The 18,195-nt window shown below is 46.6% G+C and overlaps 1 protein-coding gene across 1 annotated transcript in view; it reads left to right on the top strand.

Moving 5' to 3' along the window:
* The first annotated feature begins 3,751 nt into the window (after positions 1 to 3,751).
* The window catches only part of LOC137433398 (uncharacterized), a 320,088-nt gene continuing 305,644 nt past the window's right edge, over positions 3,752 to 18,195 (top strand). The window contains exon 1 of the mRNA XM_078785923.1: positions 3,752 to 3,872. The gene's annotated coding sequence lies outside the window, so the exon portion shown is untranslated. The remainder of the gene's footprint in view (positions 3,873 to 18,195) is intronic.

Genomic DNA, 18,195 nt, shown 5'->3' with positions numbered 1-18,195 from the left:
GAAAAAGAAAAGACGAATGCATTGATTTGAATAAGAGTGAACATCTCAACCTCAAGAGAACTCCCCCCCTAAAAAATTGTTCTGGATCTGCCCCGATCCCCGTCTACCTTTGATGGCAGAGGTAGTTATGTAACTGAGAGTTAAGTCCAATAGTTTTTTAAACTTCAGTTCCTAGACTATTTTCACACTTAGCTTTATTATAAAGAAGAAATCATCTGCATAATACTGTTACTCTAATACATTGGCTTGGAAGTTGGTCACCTCCAAATCCAGATGGGAGGATTTCCCATTGACAGTGGGAAGTAATTGAAATGTAAACTCGCACTTAAATTTTGGTTCCTCGGAGGAAACAGACGGACAAAGTTTTTGTTTCTTGTTTTTGACAAACCGACCTGATGTGTCATATATATATATATATATATACATATATATATATACAATATACATATATATATTGTTGCGGATATGAGGATTGTATTTTTTTATTGTGTTGTATTGTGGTAAATTGTTGTGTAACATTGCTTGATTCTGGCCCCTCCTGCCTCCAGTGTTGTGTAAAGGTCAAAGGGTGTCCCGGTAGTTAATTCCATAAAGCATACATTGAAGGATACTATAATATCCCTGGTCAGTAGTTTATTTCCTTATTATGTGTATCAGGGTAAGGCCTTGTCTTCCATTAAAATGACACTCCATTGCACCAAGTGAAATAGATAGATTCCCTTCATTCCCATTCCCAAAACCTCCATTTCCCCTTTCATGATGGCCAAGCCTCAATCTGCCAATTACATCCCCTCCAAGTCTCCATTGCCAACTGCACTGGGCAGTTGGCCAGTTTGTTACAGCTGTGGGTTGTTTTTGCCCCAAAGCCGCCATTGAACATGTGCTCGGGTTGGGGAAGAAAGGCGTGCCTGCCCGTCGTCATCAAGGGCGGAGCCAGAGGGTCGCGCGACCAACCAGGGCCGAGGTGAGCACACCGATGGGCGTGTCCTAAAAGCCGGCGGCTTAATCGCTGGAGGCGCTATAAAGGCGCACGCGCAAGAAGTTGCGAAGAGGTCCATGACAAGAGCAGAGCTGAGTTGTGTGGTTTTGGGAAAGAGCTGGGTTGGTCGTCAGTGGTTGTGTTGTGGTGGTCAGTGGTTGCGTTGGTTGCGTTGAGTTGTCGGTGGTGAGAAGTGATTGGGCCAAGAGAGAGAGAAAGAGTGGTTGGACCAAGAAAGAGAGAGGAGAGAACCCGTCACGCCAGACCCCCCACCAGCGCGTCTGCTCCACCAAGCAGCTCCGACCCGTGATCCCGCGCACATGACAGGATCGGTGGCATCAGCGGCCGTCGAGGTCCAGCCCGACGTCCCGTGCGGGATCAAGCTCCAGCCAGCTCCGTGCTGTCCTCCCCCTCCAGCCACACACACCTCCTTCCAGCCAATTCACTCTGCAATTCCCCATTCGTGTACGTGAGTTTGTTCTGTTTGTTCTGTCCAGGGAATAAGTTAAGCTTGTATAGATAAGCTAGTAATTTTCACTGTGTCACCTGCTTTTTCAATGTTCCCTGTACATAACCGTGACTGCTCCTTTTGCTTGTGTGTGTAAATAATAAATCCCGTTACTCTTCTGTACGTGTTCTTCTTCCTCTTTACATTCGGTCGCTTTAGAGTTTTCCATATTGAATATCTGTGGCGCGATACGGCCAACGTTCGGGTGAATCGGGGAAACTGTTAGGTCGCGGTGCCATCCGCTCGGCAAACATAACATCCTTAACCGTGGACCGTAACAATATATATCTATATATATATATATATATATATATATATATATATATATATATATATATATATATATATTGTTACGGTCCGCGGATTAGATGTTATTTTTTACCGAGCGGTGGTGTGACCGCGGCCGAACAGTTGTTCCCCGACTAAACCCGATTCACCCGATTCACCCAAACGTTGGCCGTATCGCGCCACAGATACTCAATCTGGAAAACTCTAAAGCGACCGAATGCAAAGAGGAAGAAGAAGACGTACAGAAGAGTAACGGGGTTTATTATGTACACATACACAAGCAAGAAGAACAGTCACGATTATTTACAGGGGACATGCGACGCAGGCGACACAGTGCAAATTACTAGCTTATCTAACAGGCTTACTTAATACCCAGGACAGAACAAACGAAGACACAGACTCACGCGGGGAATTGCAGAGTGGATTGACTGGAAGGAGAGGAAAGTCCACTGGGTCCGGCAGCACGATCCACACGTTCTGCAGCCGCCGTTCCTTCGCGGCCCTGCTCTGAACTGCCGTCCAGGCCCCTAAGCGGCTGGCGAGCATTGTTGCTGCTGCTGCTGTAGACGCTGCCGCTGGCGAGCAAGGTGACGAATAGCAGGCTTTTGCGCTTCCCTGGATGACCTCTGCTTTTGGACCTCACAACTCAGCTCTGCTCTGACGACCCAGCTCTTTCCTTTGCACCTCACCACGTAGCTCAGCTCAGCCTTGGACCTTTTTGCAACTCTCTTGGACTCATCTGCTTGTCTCTCTTCGCCACTCTCATGTCTCTCTGGGGAACGCCCCGCGGCGGGTTATATAGGCCCCGCCCTTCACCCTTTGCGAACCTCCCCCAAGCATTCTCTCTCCGCCCTCTCAAGCCAAACCCCTTGATCATGGTTGGTCGAGTGGGGCTGGCTCACTCCTCCCCTCTCTGACGAGGTGGGGACCCGCCTTTCTTCCCCAACCCTGCTTCGTGGTCAATGGCGGCTTTGGAGGGGATGTAATTGCCAAATTGAGGCTTGGCCATTACGAAAGGGGAAATGGAGGTTTTTGGGAATGGGAATGAAGGGAATCTATCTCTTTTACTCGGTGCAATGGAGTGTCATGTTAATGGACGACAAGGCCTTACCCTAAAACACATAATAAGATATAAGCTACTGAACAAGGGTTTTATCGGGTCCTGCAATGTGGTGTTTCATGGAATAACTACCGGGACGCCCTTTTTACTTTTACACAACTCCGGAGGCAGGAGGCGCAGAATAAACAATAATAATAATAAAGCACACAATAAAAAAATACAGTCCTCATATCCGCAACAATATATATATATATATATATATATATATATATATATATATATATATATATATATATATATATATATATATAATCGTTAGATTAAATAAGACGCGGACGTAGCTTCAGGACGTCGATCTTTAATTGTCGACAAGCTTTCGACCAACAAAGGTCTTCTTCTGAGTCAGCCCCAAGTTCGACGGAAGTGCGGAACTTGGGGCTGACTCAGAAGAAGACCTTTGTTGGTCGAAAGCTTGTCGACAATTAAAGATCGACGTCCTGAAGCTACGTCCGCGTCTTATTTAATCTAACGATTATATATTCAATACAAATGAGACGCCCTGCTCGTACTTTGGAGTTTCTACTATTTCTTACAGTTATATATATATATATATATATATATATATATATATATATATATATATATACATACATACATATCGTTTAGGAAATCAGGATTTTAGATGAAGTTTTGTCGTCGAGGATATCTCCATCAGAAAGCTCCTGTTGTGCCGAAGCCATTGACTGTGATCCCTTCTTCATGCGCTATAAATCAGTCAATTTCAACTGACCCTTTAGCTGGGCATTTTATACGAGCAAAGGACTACTTTGTGGCATGAATGGATGCGCTTCGCTCCCCTCCCAGAGTATAGCGAAAGCCTTTATGGGCGTTGTCTAGAGACAGTCTAACCTCCTGTAGGGCCAAACGCCTCTCTCTCTCTTCGCTGCTTGTCCGAATATCGGTGCCCTACGGGTGCTTCGCTCACTCTTCTGATCCTGCATCAAAACCTGCTTCTGAAAAGCTGTTTCACTAAAGAGGTTGGTTTTTGCTCCTACACTTTCCTTTAAAATTGTCTTCACTCTGCAGTTGGGAAATTATATAGGTTTGTTGTATTTCATGAAAAAAAGTTATGTTTTGTTGTCCAAGATATGCTTGTAACTCTTTGGTATGATCCATAGTTTGTGAGGTTTATACATTCCTTTTTGGATTGTTTGGACCTAGTGCGACGACCAAGTGATGAAATCAGGAGCTCTAACGTTGAATTGATATGTCTGTGAGTAGGACGGAACGCATTGCTCTAACTCAGGAGCAGGTCTTCACTGGGCCAGATAATTCATCACAGTGAAGGGGATTGTTGAACTTTTTCATTGTTTTCAAAAACACATGATATGTGCCATTGTCCATGTGATTGATGCAAAAGTACAGGCAAAGTAATATCAAACACACACATACACTCATCACTCATCAGTCATAATTTTAATTTGTCCCTGGTTCTCTATACATGTAAAAAGGAATAATAGACATTTAATGTGTCTGCCATGCTTTTCCATGTGAAGACATTGTATTTTTTTGCATTTAATTGCATAAGATGATTATTTTGTATAGTTAGAGGTCACAAGTTATCTCATAAACTGATGATTTTTTTTCATTTTCCACTCCTCAATTTCATGATGATACCCCCTCCTCTTACCCCTGCCCCCCTCCGTCCTCCATACTCATCATGCTGCATGAGAACAGTCCCACCACTTCATCGTCCGAAGGGACTAGATGTTCGGGTAGAGCGATCGCGCAACTATAAAATATGGCGCAATGCCACATTGACATTCAGAGCAGTCTGATTTAGGGACAGACAGAAGAATGCAATAGAGACAAAGTGAGAGCTGGTGGCAGGACAAATTTTGTGTGCTGAGCTCCCAAGTAATCTCTCTGCATCTTTCTACACTAACAATTTATCCAAGTACCAGCCTTTTTGCCTGCCTGGGCCCGCACAGCACCATGTTCAGGCTGGTATGTCTGTGGGAGACTGGTAGCACCAGTTGCATACTTTGTGGAAATATAGTTGACCTTTAAACCACTGTATGAATGCTTCTCAGTAAGACACTGAAAAAGCTTTAAGATATGATATTATCTTCCTCTATTGATGCATTAATGGTGCCTCTGTAACAACAGCATGATATTGTTATTATTAGTTGGGGGAGTCTTGGTAATTTTCCTTTCCCACATCTATTCAGAAACCAAAGATGTTCCAAAAATGAATTTCCTGCTTCCGGTCTAAATTTGCTTCTTGATAAGTACATGTGGTGTTTTCAACATTATGGTTTAACCATGCACAGTTAACACACGTGCAGACAACATAGATGGTTCAGGAATTGAGCCCCTCCTGCGAAATAAAACAGAGGCTTAACCGCCACTGGTTGATAATCATAATCGTCGGCTTTGTCGTCGATTAGCTCAATTTTCCCGAATTTCCCTGTGGAGAAAGTAAATTTATGGTCAGACATTACTAGCTACGGATAAATTAACTCCACTTTTTCCTCAACTCATTTGCAATTCCTATTGATTTCTACAAATTGCAGGCCATGAGCTATCACTTTGGGCAAAATTCCAACAAGAAGGCAAACGAGCCACATGCTACAGTTTGAAGTTGTACGCAACCTGTCCCAAGTATCATCTTTTCTGGCATTGTAAACTTTCATCCGCAGCTTTCGTCCGCAAGGATTTTTCATCCGCAAAGAAACTTTCATTCTTCTTGTGCAAAACAAGGCTTTCATCAGCAGCTCAATGGAATACTGCTCTCCCCTCTGGGCTGGTGCTCCTGCCTCACACCTAGCTCGTCTTCACGCTGTTGAAACCAAAGCTTTAAGAATCATTGGAATCTCCCGCGATGAAGCTAACTCCGAGGGCCTTTCACTTACTCACCGCAGGCAGGTTGGTGGTCTTTCTCTCTTCTACAGACTCCTCTCCGGCCTTGCTCCCCCAGCTTTCTTTGTGCTCTGTCCCACAAATATTCATACAGGTCACACAAGATCTGCCAGTAACCCTCTTCTGGTGAAACTGCCAAAATCAAGACTCTCTGCTCACCTTCACTCCTTCATTCCTCTTTTCTCCCGCCTCTGGAACCAACTCCCTCACTCTCTTCAATCCCACCACTCCCTCCAGGTCTTTAAAACAGCTGTTCACCACCATCTCTTATCTTCCCCCATCCAAAACCTTGATCTTTTCTACCCCCATTAATTCACCCCAAATCCACTTTTTGTTTGAAATACCGACTTTTTTCTTTACTGGAAGTTCCATGTGTTTTATATACCCCCCCCCCCTCCTTCCCAAGCCCTCTCCCTCCCACAGATCTTCCGTTGTCCCTGTTCTCTGCTGTACTACTTGTGTGCTACCCTGTCTCTCCCCATCTTGTCTCCCACTCCCTTTTTTATGTTTTGTGTGTCCGTTTGTTGTTGTTTTTTGTCATTGATGTTAGCTCTCACATGAGCCTCGATCTTGTATACAAAAAAAATAATTAAGAATAATACAATCTGAGCGGAATTTAAGTTGCCGATTTCATGGGATTGTAGGGTTTCTGATGGAGAAGGAAGCCAACAAGATTGGAAGCCAACAAGATCTCCATCAGGTTTTCTGATGGAGAAGGAAGCCACCCCCCCCTCTCCCCTCTCCAGGAAAATGAAAACTTTGCGCCAAATGCACAGCGAAAGATATGGATCTCCAAAGTTCTGCATAAACTTCTTTTTTCAAAAAGGCTGAATTTTTAAAAAATGGTGTGCAACGTTGGCAAATAAGCTACTGGTTGTCTGACCGAGGAGCAAAGCAGCTTGTAAAGAAATTTCATGTCTGTAATGCATGTCAGTGATTTATTATGGAAAGGGTCGGTTAAAGTTGTTTTTTTGGTGTTTATTTTTTTTTTAGCAGAGCAATGTTCTAATGTGATTTTCATGCAAGCTATCAATCTCGAGTTCACATTTTACCATGAATCATGGTAAAATACTACATCAAAATTCAAAGTGGTTTATCTAAAGGAAAAACAGATCATGGAACATCAATGCAAACTTGAATGGCACTGGCTACAGCGCATGCCTCTGCCAGGGTGGACAGGCAGAACAGTTTAAGTTTTGTATCCTCTTGATAGGCCGGATCTGGATCCGGACCTCCAAAATCTAATCTGCTTGTTCTTGTCACCTACTCAACTCATCCACCAATTTTCGGCCAAATCCTTGCACAACCTTTTTTAGATATCATGCTATATATCCTTTTTGGCCCGATCTCTCAATGGGAACGAATCGTTTCAAAATTTCTCATATCCCGATCCGGATTCAGATTCAGATCTTCACCAAAATCGAATAGATTTGTCCTTATAATACACCCAATCTGTCCACCAAGTTTCTTCCAAATCAGTCCATAACTTTTTGAGATATCGTGCTATCTATCAGTTTTAGCCCTATCACTCAATGGTGAAGAATCAATTAAAAAATTATAGCACCTGGGGCCGGATCTTCACCAAAATCTAATAATTTCAACCTTGTCACACTTCCAGTTTTTCCGCCAAATTTCGGCTGAATCCGTCCATAACCTTTTGAGACATCCTGCTCATAGACGGACAGACAGGGGTGAAAACATAACCTCTGTCTACCTTCAGTGACAGAAGTAATTAGAGAGTGGTGCTAGCCGAAATTAGAAGTTCAAGAGACAGCCAAAGACTGAAAGTTTCCATTGGATAAATCTCTCACCTTTTAACAAGAATGGCAGCACTGTGGGTCACAACCTGTGCAAAATCTGGTAACTGGCCGATTGGGAAACATATTTAATGCGCTATGAAAATATTAACTCGACACCTCACATCCATGTCACCCTCCCCACAGTTATATCAGAACAAGCTGATTCGTCACGCAGTCACCGATTGCTTAACCTCAATATGGGGCCATTCAGAAATTAGGTAATGCTATTATCTATCTATAATTCCAGTAATCTCTGTGTGTGTGTATGCGACCGCTGTTTCTCGACAACTACCGGTCCGATATACTTTAAACTTGCCAGGTATATTGCTGGGGACCCGAGGATGTGCCTTTTCAAGGTTTCATATTAATCGGACAATTACTTACCGAGCTATGTCCAAAAAACGATTCAACCAATCAGAGAGCAGCGAGCTATCGCGTGTGCCGAACGTGGCGAACACACTCTGCCTCGGACGGCACATTTGAGAGCGTATTCATTTATTTCACGTTGGCAAAATATGTTGCCGCTATGTTGGCGTTAAACTATGTTTTAAAACTAATTAAAACCATTTCATGTAAATAGAGGGGGGGGGGATTGTCACTGTACTCGCAAGCCGTTCGCCGTTCGCTTTGGCGTTGCGAATGGACCAAAACATTTCATGGACCAAACCATTTCATGTAAAGCGTTCGCCGTTCGCTTTGGCGTTGCGAATGGACCAAAACATTTCATGGACCAAACCATTTCATGTAAATAGAGGGGGGGGGGGGATATAATTTTAGATATATATATAGTACGGGCATGCCCTAGTTTTAGTAATTTATGTAACGTAACGATTGATTACGTAATGCAATGTAAAGCTTGATTACCATGTGTTCTGACATACTCTGCATTCTGACGAGCTTGATTAAACATTACAATTTTTCGACATATGATTCGATTTTTCAGGCTCCCTCATCGTGAATAACATTCGACCCAAATAAAGGTAATGTAAATCTGACGCAACAACAACGTAAATCCGTACAGTGTATAATTGGCAGAGGCCTAAAGGCCTAATGTGTTAGGCCCACCAGGAGACCAAGATGGCGGCCATACAATTTTGTCTCGGTAATATGGTGGGTGGAGTCAAGTGAAAGATGTGGGTGTGGTCCGGCAGCTGTCAGACCAATGGGTGCACATTTCAAAAATCGACCCCCGACAAGAACCACAACAAGAACCCCAACAACAACAGTAATACAAAGCTCTTGTAGACATGTGGCATAAAATATTGTCGGTACCTTTCTAAGAATTTCAGATCTTCTAAGCCTCAAATTCTGTGATCGGTTTCATTTTTCTTGTGCAGTATCTCTGTTTTTGCCACTATCTCCTTTATATATCCTCATAATGAATCATGACATTTATTATACACAATGCGTCAATATTGTTTGTCGATATTGATTAGGCCCTACATATCAAATCGATACTAACATCTAAATATTACTGCACAATTACAATGTCAAAGTAATATAACTTTCCTGACTATCCTGTAGAGCTGAAAGAATTGACAAGAACCACATACGTATATAATGGTCCATGTACACAGATATTAGAGTAGATTTCTGTCCCTTTCACAATCCAACAGTGTTTAGTTACATCTGATATCTGGATATGTCAGCAATCTTCTTTTACAACATCATTGAGTAAAACCACGGGTTTTCCTCTTTCAAAGAAATCTCCCTTTCATGTGTGGCACATCTGCGAAAAAGGCTGCTTTTCATTTCTGGTGTCGAGACAGACATCCTGATTCCGCAAAGAGGGCTTCTACAGGGCAAACTGTCAAAGATCAGCAAAAATCATGACGAACATGTGATCTGTCAGCAAGTGGAATGTTGTCATTGTTGTTACTTATCCTGGCCAACTTTGAGAACATTAATCCATGGTGGGTGATGGAATGCAGTGGGGTTTCTGGTTGAGCAGCCCCAAGTATGGGGTTATACTTTGTTGGGGCAATGAAGGCAGAAATTCACAAATTGGCAAGGGAGCCAGAAATAATTCACATCTTCATCATTGAATAACACGGTGGAATGTTTAACAGCCATGACCAATCAATGCTCACAGATGGGTCCCAGTGTAATATTTATTCCGACGAATGGCAAAATGTTTGATGCAATGGCCTGTCTATGAAGTCCTAGTTTTACAATTTATATTCCGGTTGTGAATCAAATGCAAATAAGATATCAAAGCAAAGTGTGCGAAATCGGCATTATCCTGAAGGACAGCAGGTAGAATGTCACCTGTACCTCATTTCCATCATGACCTATTTCCACAGGGAAAAGGGAAATTGTACAGTATCTTCTTTCTTAAAGGCTTGAAAATTTTGAATTGAAAGGATGTAGTAGTGTAATGTTTTCAAAACGATCCAGGCTGAGGTGCTCAATAAATAAATAAAAACAGCCCTTTTTAAGGCCATTTTTTCCTGCGAGAGTGGGGTTAGCCTTGCGGGGCCCATGAAAATCATCATGGTTCCCTTTTTGAGGCAATACTTTTATGGCCGGATGCCCTTCCTGACTACAACCCTTTAGTCACCTCTTACAACACGCAGGGATATGGTGTACCTATTCTAATCCAGGGCACACACCAGCACATTCATCCCAGCAAGCAGGTACTCAATTTGCCGACTTCAGAAGCATGACAGGCTGAGTCAACTCCTCTGGCGTTAATTCAGCGATCGACCGGGATTCGAACTCAGGATCCTACGATCCCAAGCCAGCACCCTAACCGCGAAGCCAACACCAGGCTACTGAAGTGCTCAATACTGTTTTTATTTATTTATTTTAAGGTTATTAAGATTAACATTTCTGGTCATTTGAGTTTCAACGTCATTCTATTTTTAAAGATTTATAGTATTTATTTATATACAGTATATATATGTATGTATATATATATATATATATATATATATATATATTATATATATATATATATATATATATATATATATATATATATAGATATATATTGTTGCGGATATGAGATTGGCCTCCATCCATATCCGCTTGTAAATATTCCCCTATTTCCTCCATACTTCCCAACTATCCCCAATCCCCCATTCCCTAGTCCCATTTTCTGTAAACAACACTCTGTAGACCCGACCTTCCCCTATTTCCCCCATTAAATGTCGCATCCAGGTCCACCGCATCTCACGTAGACAACTATAGGACATCTTGCTAGTTATTCTTAGTCTATGTCAGTTAAGGACTCGTTTCCATTAATTCTGACTCTTCGTTGCACCAGAATGTGATTGTATGGCACCGTTAGGAAGTTTAGGACCTCCCAATACCTCCCCGCAGCTCTTCCTCACGGTTCAGCAACAACAACAACAACAGCAACAACAACGGCGGCGGCGCGGGGAGTGCGCGTCCTCACTCCGGCTTGGTTAGCCGCCATCGAACATGTGCTCGACGGGGTTACCACGTAGGGGCTCGCTGTCAGCTCCTCGTCAAGGGCGGAGCCCGGTAACCCCCCGCACCCAATAGAAGCGGCGGACCGATCCCATCTGGGGTGGGGCCAACGAGCCGAGGGCGTGTCACTCCCCGCTGAGCATGCGCAGGAAGAGGGAGGTGACGTCAGATGCGCGCTGGACTTGAAGGAAGAGAGACGCCACCTCCGAGCGCTGCAATACCTCCCCGCATCTCTGGACTGGACCGTGCTTGATTCTGCCCCTGAGCCAAGGTGCACCTTGTGCTATCGACTGCCTGTCCTTCCCTGCCATCAATCCCTGTGTAAGTCAGTCTTGTTCCGTTTGTCTGTGGTCTGTCTGGGATAGATAAGATTGTGTCTAAGTGCCTATCTCTTCTGTGCTTTACCTCTTACCTTGTAATCTACCCCTTTTCTCCACCACCAATTATATCCTCCTCCGGAGGTCTTGAGAACTGTACCCCTTGTGTCGTTTCATTTATCCCAGCCGTTGTGTCCTTTCCTTCATTGATTTAGCATAGCGCGATTTGGTCAACGTCGGGTGGAATCGGGTAAACTGTGCGAACACGGCGGCCATTCCGCTCGGCCCATCATAACATCTAAGCCGTGTCCGTAACAATTGGTGTCGGGAAGTGGGATTGGACCCGAAGCGCGCTTCACGCGCTCGAAATTATTAACGGCGAAATTTGATTTTGTTTTACAAAAATAAAAACCCGAATTTTGAAAGTCGCGCTATGGCAGATCAAGACGGCTGGGTTCCGGTAGAGGAGAGTGAGGCAGGGTCGATCCAGGACCAAATTGAGGGACATGAGGAGAGCGAAGCAGTGAGGGCGGCAGGTTCGCAAAATGGCGTCCTCACGCACGAGGTTGCGGGCGCGCAAAATGGCGCCTCGCACATAGCTAAGGCGGCCGCACCCGCTGCACAAGTGGGAGGGATGGCCCAAATGCAGGCCCTCATGGAGCAATTTATGGTGCAAATGCAGGCGTCCCTCAAACTGCAGAGTGAGCAATTGGGGGTAATGGGGAACCGGATGGATGCTCAGGGTGAGCGATTGGAGGGCCAAATGGGGGTAATGGGGTCCAATAGCGAGAAATTGAGGGAGGACATGGGGTCCAATAGCGAGAAATTGAGGGAGGACATGGGGTCCAATAGCGAGAAATTGAGGGAGGACATGGGGTCCAATAGCGAGAAATTGAGGGAGGACATGGGGGCCAATAGCCAACGGTTAGAACAAAGGATGGGGGCCCAGATCGGAGGGTTAGGGAGTAGAATAGAGGGATTAGACAATAGATTAGGGGAAATACAGGAGGGGTTAATGGGGGTAGAAAACAGAATGGCCGTTCAGGAGAATCAAATGGAAGGGATGAAAAAGGGGTTAGAGGGGTTAGAAAACAGTATGGAAGGCAAATTGAGGGACATGAGGGACCAAGCGGAAAGGGAAGTTAAACAAATGGGGCAGCAGATAGAGGGGGTCAGAATGGGGGTAGAAACTAAATTGGATGCTCACAGGGAGGAAATGGAGCAGATGAGGGTGGCATCTGGGCAGGAGATGCAAGTGATGGGAGAAGAGATCAGAAGAGGTGTGAGTGAGGAGGTCGGAGGAGTGCGCGAGGAGGTGAGGCACTGTAAGGAGCGCATGGAGAAGGAGGTGAGAAAGGGGACTGTAAAATTGCAAGGTGGTATAGAGGAGTTGACGCTGGGAGTAGAACAACTGACAGTGGGACAAAAGGAGTTGGGGGACCAGGTAAAGAAGAACACAGCGGTAATAGAGGGTTTAAAATCGACACAGAAGGAGATGAAAAAGGACGTAGGGGTAATTAAAAAAGAGTGTCAGACGGTACATGAGGACCTGACGAGGAAAATGAACAAAGTGGTAGAGGTGATGGAGGTTAAAGAGCGGGAGGTGCGGGAGCACATAGAAAAAAATAAAGTGGAGTTAGAGGAAGAACTTAAAGGGGCGCACGAGGAGATGAAGGAGGTGAAGCAGAAATTAGAAGAAGTGGAAGAAGGGGTGAGCGAAATTAAGAAGCGACGGAGAGAGGATAAGAAAGAGATAAAGGAGGAAGTAAAAGAATTGGTCCAAAGTCTGTGTTCGGATCGTGATGATGTGCTCATTAACCGGATGAGGGATTCGCAGGTGATGGAGGAGAAGCGAAGAGAAAGAGGACCCGGTGTAAGTGGTGACCAATATGGTCGTGCGTATGATGCGCCAGGTGATTTAAGAAGCTTGGGGGTCGAGATGGACCCGGGTGTTCGTGAGAGGCCGTTGGTGAAGTGTGCGACAGGTCTGGTGTGCGAAAAAGGAGGTGTGCGAGAAAGTCCGACTCTGGGGTGTGTGAGGAAAAAGTGCGTGCCAAGGAGTGAGGGTGCTGTCGAGAGTGAGTCGGTCGTAGCGCGTGTGCGAGGGAGCACATGGAAGCGCGAAGTGGTGAGTGTTACAGAGGATGTAACGGGAGAGGGTGTGCGAGAAAGATGTGTGACGGACAGGTGCATGGGGAAAGTGTGCGCTGTCAAAAGTAAGGAAGAGTGTACACCTGTGGTGAGTGTTACAGAGGGTGTAACGGGAGAGTGTGCGCGAGAAAGGTGTGTAACGGACGGGTGCATGAGGAAAGAGTGCGCTGTCAAGAGTGGAGGTGAGAGTAGTGAGAGTGACATGGAGCGTGAGTTAGTTGTGACAGGTGAGCGAGGATGTACACCTGGAATGGAAGGATGCACACCTGGAATGGTAGAGCGTGTGTGGGAATGCACGCTGGAATTGGTAGTGAGGCACGTGGTTGGGTGTGCGAGTGAAAGCACACCTGTGATTGTCACAGAGGAGGTGACCGAGGAAGGGGCGCGAAGAGGTGTGTTGGTGAGGTGTGCGACCAACGAATGTGTGCCAAAGTGTTCGGTGGTCAGGTGTGTGACCAAGTCTGTGAGTGGAATGAGTGTACCGAGGTGTGTAAGGAAAGGTACAAGGAGCATGGGAACAGCTGGAGGTATGAGCAAGAAAGGGGTAGCGTATGCATGTGAGCATGCAGGTGAGGCATCGACGGTAACTGGGTTAGCGGTTAGAGCGACTTATAGCCGAATCGGGCCCTCGGTGCGTGCCGGGCTTCGCGTGCCGCGAGAACCAGCGGGGATCCGAGCCACGGCGGGTTCGAAAGGACCGCCGTACGCGATCCACGCTGGGCCTCGCTTTGAACGGCCGCGTCCATGCTCCACGAGGCGGAGCGGGCAGCCCGATAGGAAGGGTCGTCATGGCGACCACTTTTTGTTGAGGCATTCCGGCAGGTCGAGATCGGGCCATGGGATGGCTCCGTGCCGAGATGGTGCGTGGGACCTCGGCCCGGGTAAACCTCCTTCCCTGCACCGAATGCGGGACGTATCCAGCCGCTGGCACCAAACAACCCGCATTCATGGCTTGGCTGTACAAAGCCGAGCTTTAGAAGTGAATTGGCGCACCGAGAGGCATTAGTAAGTAGACTGTAATGACGAGGATAGTGTTTTGGCCCCGAAATTAGAAAAACAAAATTTGATGATTGGCAAAGGATTGGCAGTAATGATTGGCAGATGATGAGTAGTGATTGGCAAATTTTTGATTTGTTGAAATTTGATGTGCAAAATTGGTAGTAGGAGATGCCCGATGTGGTGGGATGGCAACTCTGTCATCCCTCACAAATTGGGGGGCAAATGCGCTATAGATTATGGGGTGTGTATGGCAGTGAAAACTAGCCCGGGTGGGTTAGGATATTGTGTGTAGGGACCTAGAAGATGACATTAGGTAACGTTAAGGTTAGTTAGTGACAAGGACACCTGTAGTGGGGACGTAGTAGCTTAGTGGATGATAATGACGAGGGAGCGCAATAGTTTAAAGGGATGACTGGGAAGCGCAAGTTTCAGAGGGGAGTAGTTAGATGAGATGATGCTGTGTGAGAACTGGACAGGTGTGTGGAGCAGTGTATGAGTAGTGAGTGTTGTGGATCAGCGCAAATGCGCTTGGGGGAGAGAAGGGTGCAGGCGGCACCAAGTATGAGTGCACAGGTGTGCAACAACAGGTATGGAGAATGGTTGTGTGAAATACATGGAGTGTGGAGTACATGGAGTATTGGAATGAGTGGTGTGGAGAGAGTTGGAGTAAGTGGTACGGAGTGGTGTGCATGGTGCGAAGGTGTGGATGGGGGAAGAGTGGACCCCTTTCACGAGTACCCGGGGCGGGTAGTGTAAGTGTTAGGGAGAGGGTATAGGTAAATTGTGGTTGGATATTGGCATTTGTGGTGCGGTTGCAGAATGGTATTGTGGATGGGTGCATTAGTGTTGTGGAAATGGCTGGGCGTGTAGCCTGTTAGTGTGTGTAGTTGGTTTGGGCACTCCACCACTGTGAGGATGTCGGCCAGGTGAGGCCGCAGGTGGGCTCTGGGAGCCGTTAGTGTCAGTGGGTGCCTGAGAATCCCGGGTGTGGATCGGGCAGCCGTTCCAGAGAGGGCACTGAGGGGGTGAGAGTGCGAGAGGGCCTTCCCCAGTTAGTTAGGTTAGGGTGAGGAGCAGGTAAGCTCGGGTGGCAACTACAGTGGTGGAGGTGTGCAGGTGGGTAGACCTGCTGGGAGAGCTACACGTCACAGCCCAGAAATTGTGCGAGGGCACCGGGAGATGAATCGGGGGAGTGAGACCCCAAATTGAGAAGCACCACAGTTTGGTCAATGGGAATTGGTTTTTAGAACCCATAGTGTAAGTTGGCCAATGGATTGGCAGGGAAAGACCCCGGGTAATGTAAAGTTGTTAAAGTCATTTAGGAAATAGTTAGGATTGATGAACCTGTCGCACCATACGCAGCCACTTACCTGAGGTGGTGATGATGACTCCACACCTGTGTTCCTTTGTTCTGTGTGCAGGAAATGAGAATTGCTGTTGGATCTGTGAGACGCATCACGACGTGGATGAGACATTGGGGTGATTCCATCTCTCCCTCCTTAGGAGGGACTGATTATGAATTGGTGATGGCAAATTTTGATGTTGAGTTGGAGATGGCAAATTTTGATGAGAGTTGGAAATGGCAAATTTGATTGGTTAGGAGGGAGAGAAGACGAATTTGGTTTATGGGAGGAACGGGGAAGACAGTAGGGACGTTGTTGATGTGTAAAGTAGATGTTTATGGGTAGTGTTGTGTTTTGTGGATACAGTAAGGGGTAAGGGAGGGGCACTGTAGGTTACCTGGTGGGGGGGGGGGGTGTACGGTAGGAACGTACCTGTCTCACCTGGTTCCCATGTGCCCCCAGTGTGCATTACCTTATATTGCATGCACTTTGCGCCCTTACCACCTTACTCACTTGTTTTCTTTTGTCTCCCACCTCCGAGGATCTGGCTTTGGGGCAGAGAGAGAGAGGAGAGAGAGGTGCTGGCTCTGCAGTTGTGGGCCTGTACTTTCGCTGCTTGCTGCCTGGATCGATACACCATATGGACCGCAATTTTTGTGGCCGCCCACCATGGACCGCAGTTCTTTTGCGGGCAAGCACCACCCGTGGATGGACCTCTGGGTCAACGTGGCACCTTATGCCATACAGGTGAACCACTTATAGTTGGCCCCCCTGACGGCCACAATTTAGAAATGGACGCGGTTGGCGCCTTTCTTTATTTCTAAGGAAGCCAGAAGGCCAAGTGCTCCATGAAGGCAAGACCAGCGGCAGAACATCGGCCGGCTGCGACACCACCGGTGACTATGAACACTTTATTGGTGCACCGGATGGTGCTGACTGTGTGTATGGGGTGGTGCTTTTGGTGCTTGGATGGGGTGCTCTGCACATTATTAAAGGCCGTAGGGCCACAGGGCACTCGTGGGTTGGTGTATCGATGCTGGCATGCGTGCTCTCTCTCTATGCATAACATCTGCATGTGTTCCTCAAAGAACAGGTCCTGGATCGTAGTGTAAATATCAGTCTTGTGTAAATAATGCTCCCTACCGGCTGTATGTTTAGTTTGAGAATGCTTTCCGCGATTCGGTTATCCTGTGGGTGTGTTTCTGTTAGGAGAAGGGTGCAACGTCGCAGGGGGACATATTTACTCATTTGTGAACATCTGTAAAACTGTCGCACTCAGGGTTGAGTTAATAGTAGAGGGAACTACATCTGAGTGCCACACTAACGTAGGTAAAAATTTATCGGGTCGGGACGCCCCGAGGTAGAGAAGGGTGCAATGTTGCGGATATGAGATTGGCCTCCATCCATATCCGCTTGTAAATATTCCCCTATTTCCTCCATACTTCCCAACTATCCCCAATCCCCCATTCCCTAGTCCCATTTTCTGTAAACAACACTCTGTAGACCCGACCTTCCCCTATTTCCCCCATTAAATGTCGCATCCAGGTCCACCGCATCTCACGTAGACAACTATAGGACATCTTGCTAGTTATTCTTAGTCTATGTCAGTTAAGGACTCGTTTCCATTAATTCTGACTCTTCGTTGCACCAGAATGTGATTGTATGGCACCGTTAGGAAGTTTAGGACCTCCCAATACCTCCCCGCAGCTCTTCCTCATGGTTCAGCAACAACAACAACAACAGCAACAACAACGGCGGCGGCGCGGGGAGTGCGCGTCCTCACTCCGGCTTGGTTAGCCGCCATCGAACATGTGCTCGACGGGGTTACCACGTAGGGGCTCGCTGTCAGCTCCTCGTCAAGGGCGGAGCCCGGTAACCCCCCGCACCCAATAGAAGTGGCGGACCGATCCCATCTGGGGTGGGGCCAACGAGCCGAGGGCGTGTCACTCCCCGCTGAGCATGCGCAGGAAGAGGGAGGTGACGTCAGATGCGCGCTGGACTTGAAGGAAGAGAGACGCCACCTCCGAGCGCTGCAATACCTCCCCGCATCTCTGGACTGGACCGTGCTTGATTCTGCCCCTGAGCCAAGGTGCACCTTGTGCTATCGACTGCCTGTCCTTCCCTGCCATCAATCCCTGTGTAAGTCAGTCTTGTTCCGTTTGTCTGTGGTCTGTCTGGGATAGATAAGATTGTGTCTAAGTGCCTATCTCTTCTGTGCTTTACCTCTTACCTTGTAATCTACCCCTTTTCTCCACCACCAATTATATCCTCCTCCGGAGGTCTTGAGAACTGTACCCCTTGTGTCGTTTCATTTATCCCAGCCGTTGTGTCCTTTCCTTCATTGATTTAGCATAGCGCGATTTGGTCAACGTCGGGTGGAATCGGGTAAACTGT

Source organism: Myxine glutinosa, chromosome 10 (assembly GCF_964187855.1).
Source record: "Myxine glutinosa chromosome 10, kmMyxGlut1.1, whole genome shotgun sequence".
Classification (NCBI taxonomy): domain Eukaryota; kingdom Metazoa; phylum Chordata; class Myxini; order Myxiniformes; family Myxinidae; genus Myxine; species Myxine glutinosa.
The sequence above is the reverse complement of the archived record's forward strand: the minus strand, read 5'-3'. Positions and strand labels throughout refer to the sequence as shown.